This window comes from Eubalaena glacialis, chromosome 4 (genome assembly GCF_028564815.1).
Source record: "Eubalaena glacialis isolate mEubGla1 chromosome 4, mEubGla1.1.hap2.+ XY, whole genome shotgun sequence".
In the NCBI taxonomy this organism is placed as follows: Eukaryota; Metazoa; Chordata; class Mammalia; order Artiodactyla; family Balaenidae; genus Eubalaena; species Eubalaena glacialis.
In genome coordinates, this window is record NC_083719.1 from 52,997,087 (window position 1) to 53,012,757 (window position 15,671).

The window sequence follows — 15,671 nt, forward strand, 5'->3', positions numbered from 1 at the left end:
CTCCTGTTTCAGGGGCAGTTAGGAAATCCATCCCTGCCCTGAACTGCTCCTTTCTTGCTGGCAAGCTGATGCCTGCAATTAATGGAGGCTAAATTTCTAAGTTCCCTGGGAGCAGACTCTGCATTGCTTTCACTTACGGTATTCCAACTTAGTCATGGAAGGCTCTCAGTGAACATTTCTTAGGAGAAGGAATGAAAGAATATAATTAAAGATAAGACTTAACAATTTAATTCAGCCTGGGGGAGATACTACTTCATTCACACTAATGAGTAAATTGCTGGTATTAGATAGTTCCCTGGGCACAGGTTTTACTACGAGGAAGAAAGGGCATGAAGCACTCCAGTCTTGCTTGAGAGAAGATAGTAATGGACTTGAGACACCTAAAATAGGAACATTGTAGTTTTTTCCAGGGCCAGCCTTGGCCTTTATAAACTCAGACTATTGCACGGGATGCTTTGTGACCTTCTATAATTTCGGACTTGCCCTTTTAACTTGCACTGACGCTACCAAACAACAGACCTGGCCTTTGCTGTTACTACAGAACAGCAAATGTCTGGGGAGTGGGGATGGAGGTGGGGAAGACATTGGGAAATAGTAAAGACTTGATAGGATATATATTGAGCTCTACCACGTCTCTACTAAAGAGCTAGCTGGGGTGCAGATGAAGATTGCTATTCTTTTCTGGTATTCCTCACTCAAGTCAGGACCTGACCTAGGTGAGAAGGAATATTAGAGTGACCAACAGAGTGAGTTTGCCTAGAATTCTGACTTTAATACTGAGAGTTCCATGTCCCTGGAACCGCTCAGTTCCAGACTCACTGGGATAGTTGCCCCCCTTTGTCCAAGAGCTGCCAGCAGTCTTGATTGGATCCTCTGAGAATTAATTGAAAAAGGGCAAAATAGCCCCAGCTCACGGGACCTCTCTCTGTTTTTTGGCCCTGCCCCTTGGCAATGACCTATGGAAGGAAGCCCTGCCTCCCCTGTTGGGGCTGAATCAAAGTTCTACATGTTGTGACCTAACAAGTTGTGCCAATAGAAACTCCCCTATCCAAACTTGTCTTTCCTACAGACCTGTCAACTTGTCAACTCCAACATCTTTGGAGCCTAAATAGATATTTCTAGAAAACCATCTAGAATCATCTAGAAAATCTAGAATCATCTAGAAAATCATAAGCGCTACTGCAGATTAACTCATTAATATTCCCATTCAGATGTGTATGGGTAAGTTTAGCAAACCATCACTTAGAACAGTGTTCTGAAATTAGAGGACAGCAGATTGGAATATTTTGAGGGGGCCAGGGCAATAAGGAAATCTGGCAGTGGTGCTCTAGTTAGTGCCTTGGTGGCACTTCCTGTCTAACCAGAGCAGGAAGAGGCACAGTATCCTTTGGAAGAGAGTACCAATTATTTATAATCCAACTTTTGATTTGTGCTACTTCTATTTAGTTTCCAGAAAGGAGACACTCTCCAAGTTACCACCTCAGACCTTGAACGTTCATATGATTAGTCAGACACTGATTTTCCTCTTGGCACTGTACAGCTGCACTGCCTCTGTATCTGGGTCTCATTCACTAGACCACCACCAAACACCTCCTGGTGCCGGACTTATGTCTTTATCTTCTTCTCTTTTTCCCTTCCGCTCTTGCTTTTTCACAGATCAATTCACTCCTTTTTCTATACACACATGCTCTTTTTTTAACTTCTTTCCCCCTTTGCCCTTATTTAGAGGTACCGCAGGAAAATCTTTCTTCTGACATATTATCCTCTCTTTCCCTTCCCGTGTTCCTTTTATGGGTATATACACTCATGTGTGTGTGTGTGTGTGTGTACGCCTGTGTGCATGCACGCACACACACACCCATATATCTATATCCTCACAGATTGCTGATATATACCTGTTTGAAGTAAAAAGGATGGTCAGAGATTTTACATTAAACATAATAAAGACTCAGGGCCTTCAATTTCTAGACCACTTGAAAGTGCTCAGAAGATTTCCTTTAAAATTCTTACAGGACAGGAATAAAGACGCAGACAGAGAATGGACTTGAGGACACGGGGAGGGGAAAGGGTAAGCTGGGATGAAGTGAGAGAGTGGCATGGACATATATACACTACCAAATGTAAAATAGATAGCTAGTGAGAAGCAGCCACATAGCACAGGGAGATCAGCTCGGTGCTTTGTGTCCACCTAGAGGGGTGGGATAGGGAGGGTGGGAGGGAGATGCAAGAGGGAAGAGATATGGGGATATATGTATATGTATAGCTGATTCACTTTGTTATACAGTAGAAACTAACACACCACTGTAAAGCAATTATACTCCAATAAAGATGTTAAAAACTTCTTACAAAAATATCTATCTGCCCCTTTATTGTTCAGTAATTTAACCAGTTTTCCTCAAGTACTAGTATTCAACATAAATAGAAGAAAATAATTTCCTACCCATTTTTTTCTTATTTTCTTTTTTTTTTACTTTTTAAAAATGATAGCTAACATTACAACAGCACCCTTTTCTAGTTTTCATCATAATTCTAAGGCATATGCAGCCATATTGTGTGTTGAACAAGGTTTTCTGGACTATGTGGAAATATAAGCACCATTTTCTTAGGAATGATTAGAAACCAAGGGAAAGCAGGTGGTGAGGTGGTTTATAGAAGGACACTAACTGTCTGAGACAATAAAAGGCAAAAGCACATCAGGTTTTGAGCTGCATCTTTTATTTTTTAGGGGAGGGGCCTCAGAAATCTTTAAGAGAGACCTGGAACCTGGCACGTGCTTGGAAATAGAGCAGAGGGGCCCAGTATATTCTGGCAACTTCTATCGTATTCCAGTGAGTTCTGGCCTGAGACCATCACTGAGTGTTGGACTAAGAGGATGTAAACCCTGTGTGGGCAGGAGGTGTTCAGAATGTGGGTCTGCAGGCAGGCTCAATGACTCCAGGGCCATAAGAAAAGAGGGCACCTTGGTCTTGCCCTTGAAGCAGGATCAGCTTGCCTGGGGCCCTGACTGCTGGAATGGGGAGGACAGCTCTGGGCCATCTGAGTTCCAAACAGTGGATCTCAATTGCATTTGTATGCCGGAGATTTCTTACATTTTACAAAGGTCTTTTTACTAATTCACGTGGCAACCTGTAAAACATAGCCATTATCGCTATTTTATAGATGCTAAGTAATTTGCCCAAGTTAATAGTATATTTGACTTCTTTCTCTCCCTCAGCTGCAAAAATCAAAGCCCTGTTGATTTTCCTTCAACATGCTGCTCACTCCTTGCACCCTTGTCATTCCACTGCTATCCACCTTGTTCCAGGCCCGTGGCATTTCATGCCTACACCTCTGCAGTAAACTCCTGACCACCCTCTGCACTCCAGCCTGCCTCGCTCGGCTTCAGTAGATCCAAATATCATTGCTAGGGTTCAATGTCGGATTCATCAACACGATGCTGCTTTAACTACATCACTTCCCTATTCAAATCGTCAATGACATCCCCATCCCGTTATGGGATAAGGACCAAATCCTTCAGCCTGACAGTCAAGGTCTTCCATGGTATTTCCTCAGCCTACTCGTGGAGTCTTAGTTCCCCTCGCCCTGCATGACAAACTCCTACCTTCCTTGTACCTTAAACAACACTTGCACTGCACATTCACACATCTGTTTATAGTGTGGCCCCACCTGAAATTCTGCCTCTTCTCCCCTCTCTTCATCTAAATCTGTGCAGCTCAGACCTCACCTTTTGGTGAAAAGCCACACTTAGGGTCTGTACCAGCCCTGAGCTATGAATCATGTAGATCTGGGTGACATCTCTTTCCTTTCTGTTTAATATTGTTCCTTTACTCTTTACAGTTATTAACTTTTCATGAATTTCCCCATTTTTCATGTTTCCTCGGTTATATAGGCAGCTTGGAGGCAAGAATCATGTTTTCTACTATTTTGATGTTGCAAGGTATCTTGAAATATTAATCTTTGTGCTTTTGTTTTCCTCTTGTCCTTGCAAGTGACTTTCCCCCTCTCAGGCAGAGGCATCTACACTGCCTCGGGAAAAAAAAACAGGAGTAAGAGAAAAGCAGGAAACTGTTAACGTTTCAGATTTCTTTTTTTCCTTAACTTTCAAAACAGAGTTTTTGAGAATCAAATGGGGAAGTCTGAGGGCTTTATACCATACCCAGGGTTTATGCCATAATGATGGAATTGGAAAGAGAATGTGGCATACTGCCCATGGTCTGCTTAGCCGATGGAGGCCTGCATCTGCCTCAAGATTTTTCTGAGACTTAGTCAAAATATTTCCCATAGACACCTTCTGCCAATGCCCTGGTCCAGGATGCTCATGACAACATCAACCTGGAAAAAAGGAGGAGGGCTTTGAGACCATGGAGGAGATGGAAGTGGGCAAGGAAAAGCCCAGCACTAGGAATTAGGAAGACAGACAATGGGAAACTCCTCTCTGTTACCTTCTGTCTTGTATCTGTGCTCTCCAAGATGGCAGCCACTAGCCACACGTGGCTGTTAAGTATTGATACTTGAAATGTGGCAAAGGCGACAAAGGAATTGAATTGCAGTAGTCACATGTGACTAGTGGCTACTGTATTGAAGAGAGCAGCTCTAGAGCACCTGACCACAGTCTGTCTGATTCCAATGGCTCACAGAGTCCAGCACCATTCCTGACACATAAGAGGCACTCAACAAATATTTCTAGAATGAATGAATGACACATTATAAAAGCAATAAATGTGTGTTGACCCCTGGTTCAAGATAGACCTGAAGCCTCATGGCTTCAATGTTCTCTGTTCTACTGATCATATATATAGAAGCTACTGCAGCTTACTCCATATAAAAAACTTTATAGGGATTGATTTTTCGAGGGGTGCATAATTCCCAAAGTATTGACATCAGCAGATAGCTAGCTATTGAGCCTGACGATCACTGTACTGCTTTGAATCTGAAAGGACCTAGACCATGCTTGCCAGAGCTTCAAATTACCATCTCTGTAACACCCAGAAGGGAACTTGGGTAACATGCTTTTTCACTTCTCCCAGTTGAGTTTAGTGTTGTTTTGTATTATATTTGTAATTTGACTGTGCCAGGCCTTACCAACCTGTGGATAAAGAGATATGGTCATATTGATATTCAGATCACAGCAGCTGTAGTACTTCAGCCCCTCTCTAGGTTTCTCTGGTGTTCTTACCATTGTTTCTACTGCTGCTGTCTTGTAAGAGAACACTCTAAAACTAGGAACAGCTGGCTTTTCCTTGGAGCTGCTCCAAGCCCCTAAAGGGCCCAGGCTCCAAAGTGGTCCAGGGCTGACCTCTTCTTTTCTTCCTGGGCCCCGAAGCAAGTCGCTTATGCTCTGAGTCCCATTATGGGTTTTGCTTTTGTTTTTTTATTTGTTTCAATGAGCATCAATCTTTCCATTTCTGGCCCTCCCCACTCCTTTGGGGATCAAAACCAGTTCGTTAGGCAGAAGGACTAAGCTGAATTAGATAATCAACAAATAATTACGGATTCTATTATGTGTAAAAGTTCTATTTTTTAAAACGAGTAGATTTTAAATGAGTAGACTTAATTTTAAAATTAAGTAGACTTAATATACACTATAATGTTTAATGTCCAGACATCTTGCTGTACTCCCATCTTCCATGTCCTTTTCCTTCATCTAGAAAACCTGAAACTCCTGTGCGTCCCGGTTCATGGAGAGAGACCCATAAGGATCAAGGATTACACAAGCAGCCAGACGCTGAAACCCAGCTTCAGCTCAGCTGGGAATAATCATTCTTTTAACCCACAGGTTGTCAGACCTCAGTGTGTATCAGAATCACCTGGAGGGCTTATTAAACACAGATTGCTGGGCTCCACCTACAAAGTTTCTGATTTAGTAGGTCTTGGGTGGGACCCAAGAATTTGCATTTCTGACAAGTTCCCAGGTGATGCGGATGCTAAAAATACACTTGGAGAACCACTGCCTTGATCATTTGGTGATTAACTTTCTGGAAAAAGAGCTTATGGATGCATGACAGTCCTCCAACTTCACTTCATCTTAGTTTTTACTTGCTCGAAAACATTAGTCAATAAAGACCTTTCTTGCCTGAATCCAAGAAGATAACAAGTTTGGAACATGATGAGAATTCTCAATACCTTCATTCTCTGTTCTGAAAAAGAATTATCAGTTTGTTTAGGGTTTTTATAAGCTTTTGGTTTATATGTGGCAGAGAGCAGTGAATCACTGGGGAGTCAGGACATTGAGTAATTTAAGTAAATCTTACTGTAATCTCACTGAAAACACTTGACTAATTAGGTGGAGCTCTGTCTGCTGTATGTATGAGCCCATAGGAATGGGTCCACTGCCAGATGGAGATTGTTATTCTAATTATGTAATATAAATTATTCCCCCCAAAAGGTCAAACAGAATATGACTCCTTTGCTTTTCATTATTTATGTGAAATTTCCCCAAAGCCACAAAACATTTTCTCGGTTCAATTAATCCATTAAAAAATCCAGTTATCTTACAGATATTTTATCCACATGACTTTAAAAGGTCAGCTGGATGAAATTTTCAGTATCACCAGATGTTTTGCTGTCAGGAGAGCATAGCTTCACTTGAAATGTTTTGCGAACCTAGAGTTTTCTCTGTGCTTAATCACCCTTCTGGTCAATAAATTCTACTTTCAGTGACCAAATTTCACTGTTGAAATTTAAACTCATTTCTTCTTGTTTCTATCTTGTATAGTAGGAATGAGCAATACTGTTAGTTATCTATTGGTAATTACTCTTAATTTATTTGAAAACAGCTAGTCACTCTTTTTCTTTTTCATGCAAAATTACCTCCAACCCTTTTTATTTATTTTTTTTTAAATTAAATTAATTAATTTATTTTTGGCTGCGTTGGGTCTGTTGCTTCACTCTGGGGGCTCTCTCTAGTTTTGGCGAGCAGGGGCTACTCTTCTTTGCGGTGCGTGGGCTTCTCATTGTAGTGGCTTCTCTTGTTGCGGAGCACTAGGCACGTGGGCTTCAGTAGTTGTGGCACACGGGCTCAGTAGTTGTGGCTCTCAGGCTGTAGAGCGCAGGCTCAGTAGTTGTGGCACACGGGCTTAGCTGCTCTGCAGCATGTGGGATCTTCCCAGACCAGGGCTCGAACCTGTGTCCCCTGCATTGGCAGGCGGACTCTTAACCACTGAGCCACCAAGGAAGCCCCTCCAACCCTTTTAAAATCTTCCTTCATAGATCCTAATTTCAACTGCACGTATATTAGCCTGATGGTGTCCCACAGATCACGGCTGCTCTCTTCACATTTTTTCAGTGTTTTTCTGCTTCATTTTGGATATTTTTATTATTGTGTCTTCAAAAACATTGAAATTTTCAGTGTCTAGTCTTCTCTTAATCCCAAACAGTGTATTTTTCATTTCACATGTTGGATTGTTTTGTTTTGTTTTGTTTTGTCATTTATTTGGGTCTTTTTTATATCTTCCATTTTTCTCGACATCATGGTCTTATTTTTCTTTACCTTCTTAAACATTCGGAGCATATTTACAATAGCTGTTCTAACATTTTTTTTTTAGATTCTTATCTGCTAGTTCCATTCTCTCTGTCTTCTGGATCTTTTTCTACTGATTGAGTTCTCTCCTGGTTTTAGGCCTATTTCCTACTTCTTTGCATGCCTGCTAATTTCTTATTGGATGTTAGACTTTGCGACTTTTACATTATTGATTGTTGGATTTTGTGGTATTTTTTCAAATAGTGGTGGATTTTGCTCTGGCACTCAATTAATTTACTTGGAATTAGTCGAAACTTTAGAGACTTCCTTTTAAATTTTGTTAGGACAAGTCCAGTGCAGCCTTTAGTATAGGCTAAAGAATATCTGAGGATTCTACTCTATGTCTTGTGGATCATGATCACTTCCATTCTTGCCCTGTGTGTGAACTCTGGAAATTGTTCTGTTTATTCCTTTCTCATGGTCATTTCCCTGTATTCAGGTAGTTTCTTTTCAGACATGCACATATTAGCACAGCCAGAGACTCAAGAGGACCCCTCAGTAGATTTCCTGAGCTTTCTCTCTGCAAATAGTACTCTGACTCATAAATTCTTACAGCCTTGGCCTCTCTGTATCTTCACTTCATAGGGACCACTTCATAGAGAACTCTGTTGATTTCCCCTTTCATGCACTGCAGCCCAGAACTGCCTTCTGACAATAAGCTGGTACAGTTGTTCAACTGGCTTTGTTTGTTACCCTTTTGTTAGAAATCATAATGCCTTGATATCTGTTGTTCAATATCTGTGTGGTAGGCAGCTTCTAAGGTGACCCCCAATGATCCCCACCTTCTGGTATTCATGCTTTGAGTGAGTGCTAGATCCAGTAACTAACAAATATATGGCATGTGTGGTAGGATGTCATCTCTATGATTACAGAAGGTTACAGAATACTCTAATCTCCATCCTGCTAGAACACTCTCTCTCTCACTTGCTTGATGAAGCACAAGGAACTGAGAGCAGTCTCTGGCCAACAGCCAGAGAGTAATGGAGGCCCTCAGTCCAACTGCCCACGAGGAAATGAGTCCTGCCAATGACTACGTGAGTGAGCTTAGAAGTGGATTCTTTTTCAGTCAATCATTCAGATGAGACCATGGCACTGGCCAACACTTCAACTGCAGCTTTGGGAGAGACCCTGGGTCATTCTTGATATTGATAATTTGCAGCAATTTCATAATAGTTAAACCATGCCTGGTTTCCTGAACCACAAAAACTGTGAGGTAATAAATGCGTGTTGTTTTAAGCTGCTGAATTTGGGGGTAACTTGTTACTCAGCAATAGGTAACTAATGCAGTCTGAAAATCATTGTGTCATATATTCTGTCTATTTTTGTTCTGTCATTTAAGGCAGGAAGGATAAATTAGGTCTCTGCAACTCAATCTTGGCTAGAAAGAAGTCACAGACCATTCAAAGTAGAATCTATGGATGTAGGACCAAGAGATCAATATTTTGTAAAACTTTCCTGGTGATTCCAATATACAGGCAACTATGAAAGCCACTGTCTTAGATCAGTGATTCTCAGCCATTAATGTGCATGTGAATCACCTAAGGATCTCGTTAAAATCAAGATTCTGATTCAGTAGGTCTAGAGTGGGACCTAGGATTCTGCATTTGCAACAAGCTCTCAGATCATGCTGATGCTGCTGGTTTGTGGACCACACTTTGAATAGCAAGGACCTAGATTACTGCATGCCTTCTGTCTGTTACATTTATTGAGGAACCTGGAATAAGTTCCTTAGTGTCTGTACCAAAGAATATTTGAGTAGCTCTACCCTCTATCTTATTCACTCTCCATTAACTGGTGTCGAATTTATTAATTCAACAATTACTTATTTTCTATTTCTTGTATGATAACTCCTTTGCTAGATGAATGAGACACAGCCCCTCCATCCCTTGCTATCTGAAGCCATTCTCAGTTTAGTGGAAGAAGCAGATATGTGAGAAAGTACATTATAAAGCAGGCTGGTAAGTGCAAAGATAGAAACACAAATTAATTATGAACTCCCTTTTAGGGTACAGTAGTCAGGAATGCTTCTAGAAGAGGTGATGTTCAAGTTGAGTTTGGAGATATGAATGGCCTCTCCGGTGCGTAAATTGGAGAGCTACTTTCTGAGAGAGTGAATACTGAAATATTACCTCTGCTTCCTCTCATTGCCTAAGAGTCTTAATCTTGGTGTCTCTTGCTCTCATGCAAATTGGACTCCTGGTGGTCTGCCCTGAAGTCTCAGAACCCTGAGATAGGTATACAGATTTAGTTCCTTCTTCTGTAGCTCTCACTGTCTTCAACTTCTGTGTTTAAGCAAATGCACTTAAGAAATATCTTTTGATTTTTAGCCTCAAGTCAGTTTTACTATAGAAAAGTTTCAAGTATCAAAAATTACTATCTTTCATCTTTATCTTTACTCATTTCTCAGAGGATGGAATGGGGAGTGGAGCAGATAGACATGGCATGTTTCACATTTATTTCATCTGTAGCTGAGTTCCTGACATTTCCCTCTAGGAGAATTATTTGTTGTTGTGAAACCCCTTTCAACACTCTTCCAAGATATTTCAGATTAACTAATGAAAGTAACCGACAAACTTAACTATGTAGAAAACAAAGCAGAAAATCTTAAGCTTTACTCCATCGGGATCATAAGTAAGAGACTGTTTCTTTTGTAGAACAGCTGGTACAATATAAGCTTATGAAAAGACAATAACCCAGAGATTTTCCCCTTGAGGTGGAAGAATCAGCCCCATAATATCTCTCCACAATTTTTCAATAAAGCTCAAAGGGGAGAAAGACTCCATCCTCCTCATAGAACATGAGCCCACTTTGCTGTTATCACCCCTGAGCCTAAACCCAACTTAGCATCTCCAGAAAAGATGTGGTTAGAGAGACGAGAGAGCTGGTAAGTAGTCCAGCAAAGTCCTTGTACTAACTCACAGATTATAATGGCATTGGAATCCTAGAATCAAATAGTAATGGCATCCAGGTTTGGAAGATTTTTTTTTTTTTTTTCTAATCGTAAGGACTCATTGGTTTACCCTCCCAAAGTCTAAGGAAAGAACCCAAGTGAATAACTGCTTTTGATATTCATAATCCTGATTGTGGTCAAAATGAAGAGAGTCAGTAGGGCAGTGTGTCTGTTACTTTTGCTATGTAACATAGCACTCCAGAATCTAGTGGCTTAAAGCAATAAATATTTATACTTTCTTGCTATTCTGTGGGTTTAATGGGCATTTTCTTATCTAGGCCAGCTTAGCTGGGGCTGGATCATTTAGGTTGGTGTCACTCAGATGTCTAGATGATTTAGGAATGGCTGGGATAGAGCCTCTATCCATTAGGCCTCTTCTCCTCCAGGAGGCGAACCTGGGCTTGTTCACACAGTGGTAGAAGAATTCCCAGAGAACAGCAAGAGATGGTAAACCCCAACGTGTAAGCACTTTTCAAGCTTTTGCTTACGTCACAGTTGTTAGTGACCCATTTGTCCAAGCTAGTTGCATGGCCAAGCCCAAATTCAAGGAATGAGGAAATAGACCCACCTTTTGATGGGAAGAGTAGTGAAGTCACATTGAAAAGGGTGTGCATATAAGGAACAGCAATCTACCGTGAGCAGCCACATCTTGCTTCACCTGCTCTCAACACCCTGCTTAAATCATCCCATGCATCAGTTATTCCAGGCAGTCAAGTACGTACAGACTGGTCATTAATGGTAATTTTCAGAATTACTTACTGTCAGTCTCCAACCAGTCACCTCTAGGTTTCTGTTCCATCTAAGTCACTCTTGTCTCTTACCAAATACACCTAGCATCTCTAGCTGCTATGCATTTAGTTTCATCAGGCTGGAAGGCCCTTCTATTCAATACAATATATTTATCTAATGAACTCCTCTATATATGCCGATCCCTAGTTTAAGTATTATTGCCATTGAATACTTTCATGACCTGCTCAGGTGGGTCTAGATGAGCTCTCACCCCTGTGCTCTTAAGATTACAGTGTTTATAACTCTAGGGTTGTCCTGTAATATCACATCAAAATCCTTTGTCACTCACACTGGGCTATAACTCTTGAAATTCAGGGAAGGCATTTTGTCATCTTCATCTTTGTAACCCTGGTGACTAGCCCAGGCTCTGGCTCTAAGTGGACACCCACTCATTGTTGATTGAGTATATGATACATAGCATAAGTAATGCTGTACTCAGGTAGTTTATGGTCTGGTTGTAGAAATAGTACACTCACCTGTGAAACACCTAGTCAATAATATAAATTTTTTGCTATAAGAATCAAGAGGAGGGAAAAGTATTTCCTGATTCAGTGTACAGTATCTTATTCACCTTAAATTCTTCCCTTTCCAACATTTCTTTTTGTCTCCCTCTACCCCCAAATCTGGCATCATTTTCCATGGCGCTGGAAACAGATGCATTGAGTCCTAATCCGTTACCTATTGATCTTGTACAAGTTACTTAACCTCTGAAAGTCTCAGTTTCTTCATCTGTTTTCTGAGGATCTCTGAAGATTAAATAAGTTAAGACACTTACAAGAACTTGGCACCATGCTCAATAGTTTCTACTGAGGTTCCTAATTTCATTATTGTCATTACATTTCCAACTCTGCTCCTCCTGCTTTCATTCCAGCCGTCATCATTCCTTTCCTGGACCACTGCAATCACCTTCTCAAGACTTCTTCCCCTAATCCATCCTGCAGCTTTCACCTCATTGCCTTTCCCACAGGACAAAGTTGACCACTATTTTTACATGCTTTGAAACCTTCTTTGGCTTCCCTTTGCCTGAAGAATCAAGTTCAAACTTCCCAGCAGTCCTCCAGCAATACTAGACAATGGGCAGTTCTCTGAATATGCCCTGCTGTTTTAAACACTCTCGCTTTGCACAGAAGCGGATTTATGATGATGCTATGAACCTTATGCTTTAGGGCCCATCATTTGCATGTGCACCTTCCAAGGCTTGGCATATTCTTGGGACTCAGGGAGGAAGCAACAGCCCAGCTAGGGACCTGAGCCAAGGAGCGCTGTCACACCTTGGGGTGGTAGTCCTGGGACTACAGGCAGGGCCAGTGGGCTGCCCATGCTGCCTCCCCACCTGCCCAGACCTCAGTGATAGCCTGCCCCTGACCACCTCATTGAGCATCTACCTGTCTTTGACCTCCACGGGAAGATCTGAACTAGAAGCTGCTTGTGCCCTTGCTTGGGGGCCACTATGCCTCAGGCTCCACAGCCACCTCGCACTCCCACCTCCATCCCAGGGGTGCCATCAGGGGATGGGGAGCCTCTCAGGCTTTCCTCTGCCCCAGAAAGATGCTGCAGAGCAAGTTACAGACGAGGCATGGCTGATAACAAAGTTGTAAAACCAAAAGGAATTTCTAAAATCATCAGTAACAAAAATCGGATTTCTCACACCCATGACAGAGGAAAGACTGAATTGTCTTCCCAGTCTCTCTGTTGAAAAGGATAATATAAAATCAATCAGAGGAGGAGGCCAAAGTGCTGAGGGAAAATATCATACAAGTGTTTCGGGGAGTTAATTCACTAAAACAAAACAACCCCCCCCCAAAACAATAACAATAATGTGTTGGTTTTGTGGAATTCTTGATGCTCATGATATTTATCAGATTTAGAAAATTTGTAATTTTACCTATCTTCATATTTGTAACATTGCATTCTTTTTTAATCAAAAGCCCCAAATGGCATTTTCTTCAGGCCTCATAAACTGAATCTGTCCCTGCAGCACATGAAGACGTTCATGGGATGTTCATTTCCTCAGAAGACATGGTATAAATGTTGTCCCCTCTGACAGAACTGACATCCCCTTTCCTGGACTGTCACTGTATATCGTGCAGGTGTCTTTCCTGCTGCACGTAGTACAGTGATCAATACTCACTATTACCTCCCTCTGCGGGCTTCCTCAGGGCAGGAGGCTGCTCTGATCCATCTTTGTACTCCCTGTGCCTCACATTGTGTCTGTCATATAGTGTTTCATAAATGATTCTTGAATCAAGAATGAATAAATAAATGGGTGACTATCTGGATAGACCAGCACATGGTTTATAATCAGAGATTCACAGAGACATGGAGTTTGTGTGATATCTTTTTTTTTTAATTAATTAATTTATTTCTTTTTATTTTTGGCTGTGTTTTGTCTTCGTTGCTGTGCGTGGGCTTTCTCTAGTTGCAGCGAGCGGGGGCTACTCTTCGTTGTGGCATGCGGGCTTCTTATTGCCGTGGCTTCTCTTGTTGTGGAGCATAGGCTCTAGGCACACAGGCTTCAGTAGTTGTGGCATGTGGGCTCTAGAGTGCAGGCTCAGTAGTTGTGGTGCACAGGTTTGTTTGCTCCGTGGCATGTGGGATCTTCCCGGGCCAGGGATCGAACCCGTGTCCCCTGCATTGGCAGGTGGATTCTTAACCACTGCACCACCAGGGAAGCCAGGGAAGCCCTTGTGTGATATCTCGACAGATGAGTTCTATAGACTTGGAAGAGCAGAGGGGTGGAGACATTCTAGGTAGTGAGATTAGCATAAACAAAATGTATGTCAGGCTGTCAGGGGTTATGGTGGAAAGAAGGGGGTGACTCTCAAGGGATAGCACTATAAAGGGGGTTTTGGGGGATAATGGAACTGTTCTATATCTTTTTTTTTATCAACAGCAATGGGACCATAACTCTTGAGTCTCAGTCTTGTGACTCCCCAGTTTGACCTGTCTTTTTCATCCATACTTTATTTTTGATTGTTCTGTATCTTGATTATGGTTGTGGTTACATGAATCCACACATGTATTAACATGTAGTATACATCTGCACATCAGAAGAAAAAAGTAAATTTTACTGTATGATAATTTTAAAAGTAAAATTTATGTAAAAAAACAACTAGGATCAGAAAAAATGTTTGGTATTTGTGACAGATGATAAGGAGATTAATTTGATGAAAATAAGGGGTTAAACTTTTTACTTGCATAATATAATTTAAAAAATAAAATAAAGCAGACATTTCATATTGGGAAATGGTGGTAGATGAAACTGAACAGGCAAAATGATTGGGTTTTTAGTCAGAATTGATATTTAGCTTTGATCCAATATGTAACAGAGTATTTTGCCTTAAAAGACCTGCAGGTAAGGTGATCCATCAGGGACAAGAATGGGCATAAATTACAGGGATGACAACAGCAGTACATACAGTGAAAGTCAGAGAGCCAAGACAAATTGAAGGGAAGAGTTGACAAGAATTAAAATATTTTGGGGGGTATAGGGAATGGAGAGAGAGTCAAAGATATCTTCAGGATTTCAAATAAGGTTGCCATTGAGAGAAACGGTGAGATTTGAAGGAGAAGGCGATTTGTAGGAAGAAGAGAAGGAAGCTCCCGTTGAGCACAATGTACCCCCTAGGAGATGGAGGCCAGGATGGGAGGGAGACTGGAGTTCCTGGTACACAAGTAATATTAGGAGGAGGCACTTCCCAGACCTTTATGTTCCCTACTCCGGTGAAAGAGAATTGTTGCTCAAAAGAGTAGATTTATAAGTTAAGGGCTTATCGTATGTCAGGCTCCATTTGAAGCACTTTACCTGCACTGTACCTTCTTTAGTTTTCTCAACAACCCTATGATGTCCATGCTATTGTTATCCTTACATTACAAATAAGGAAACAGAGGCTCAGAGCATTTAAGTAATTTCCCCAAAGTTATAGCTAGGAAGAAGAGGTGCTAGAGTTGTTTAAACTCTTGAACTTGACCAGTACATTATATTATCTCTCTCCAATAACCTAAAACCACTTTTAGATTCTATTTATTTCAAGATATTACTAAGAAAAGATGCCTAAAATGGTATTTAATGCTTAAAGATATCACAATTTCTACCAAAGTGGCAGAGAGTCTTCATTTACCCTTTTTACTTCATTTTGCACCAAATTTTGTTTAGTGTAATAAGCTAAGGTTTTAGTCTTTTGGACACATAGCAGACGACAGTTACATCTTGGTGTGTGGTGGAGGCTTTTCCCAAGCACCATGTTGCTTATGCTTAAAGTCTCTCTAGAACTGTTTACATTTCCTTTGCGAGGATCCATTTCATGGGGTTCTCTGTAGTTGGCTCTGCGGATGCTGAGAGCGCAAGCTCTGTCTCAAGTATGAGTGTGTACTGCTACTCTCTGACCAACATGGGCTTACCTATAACTATGT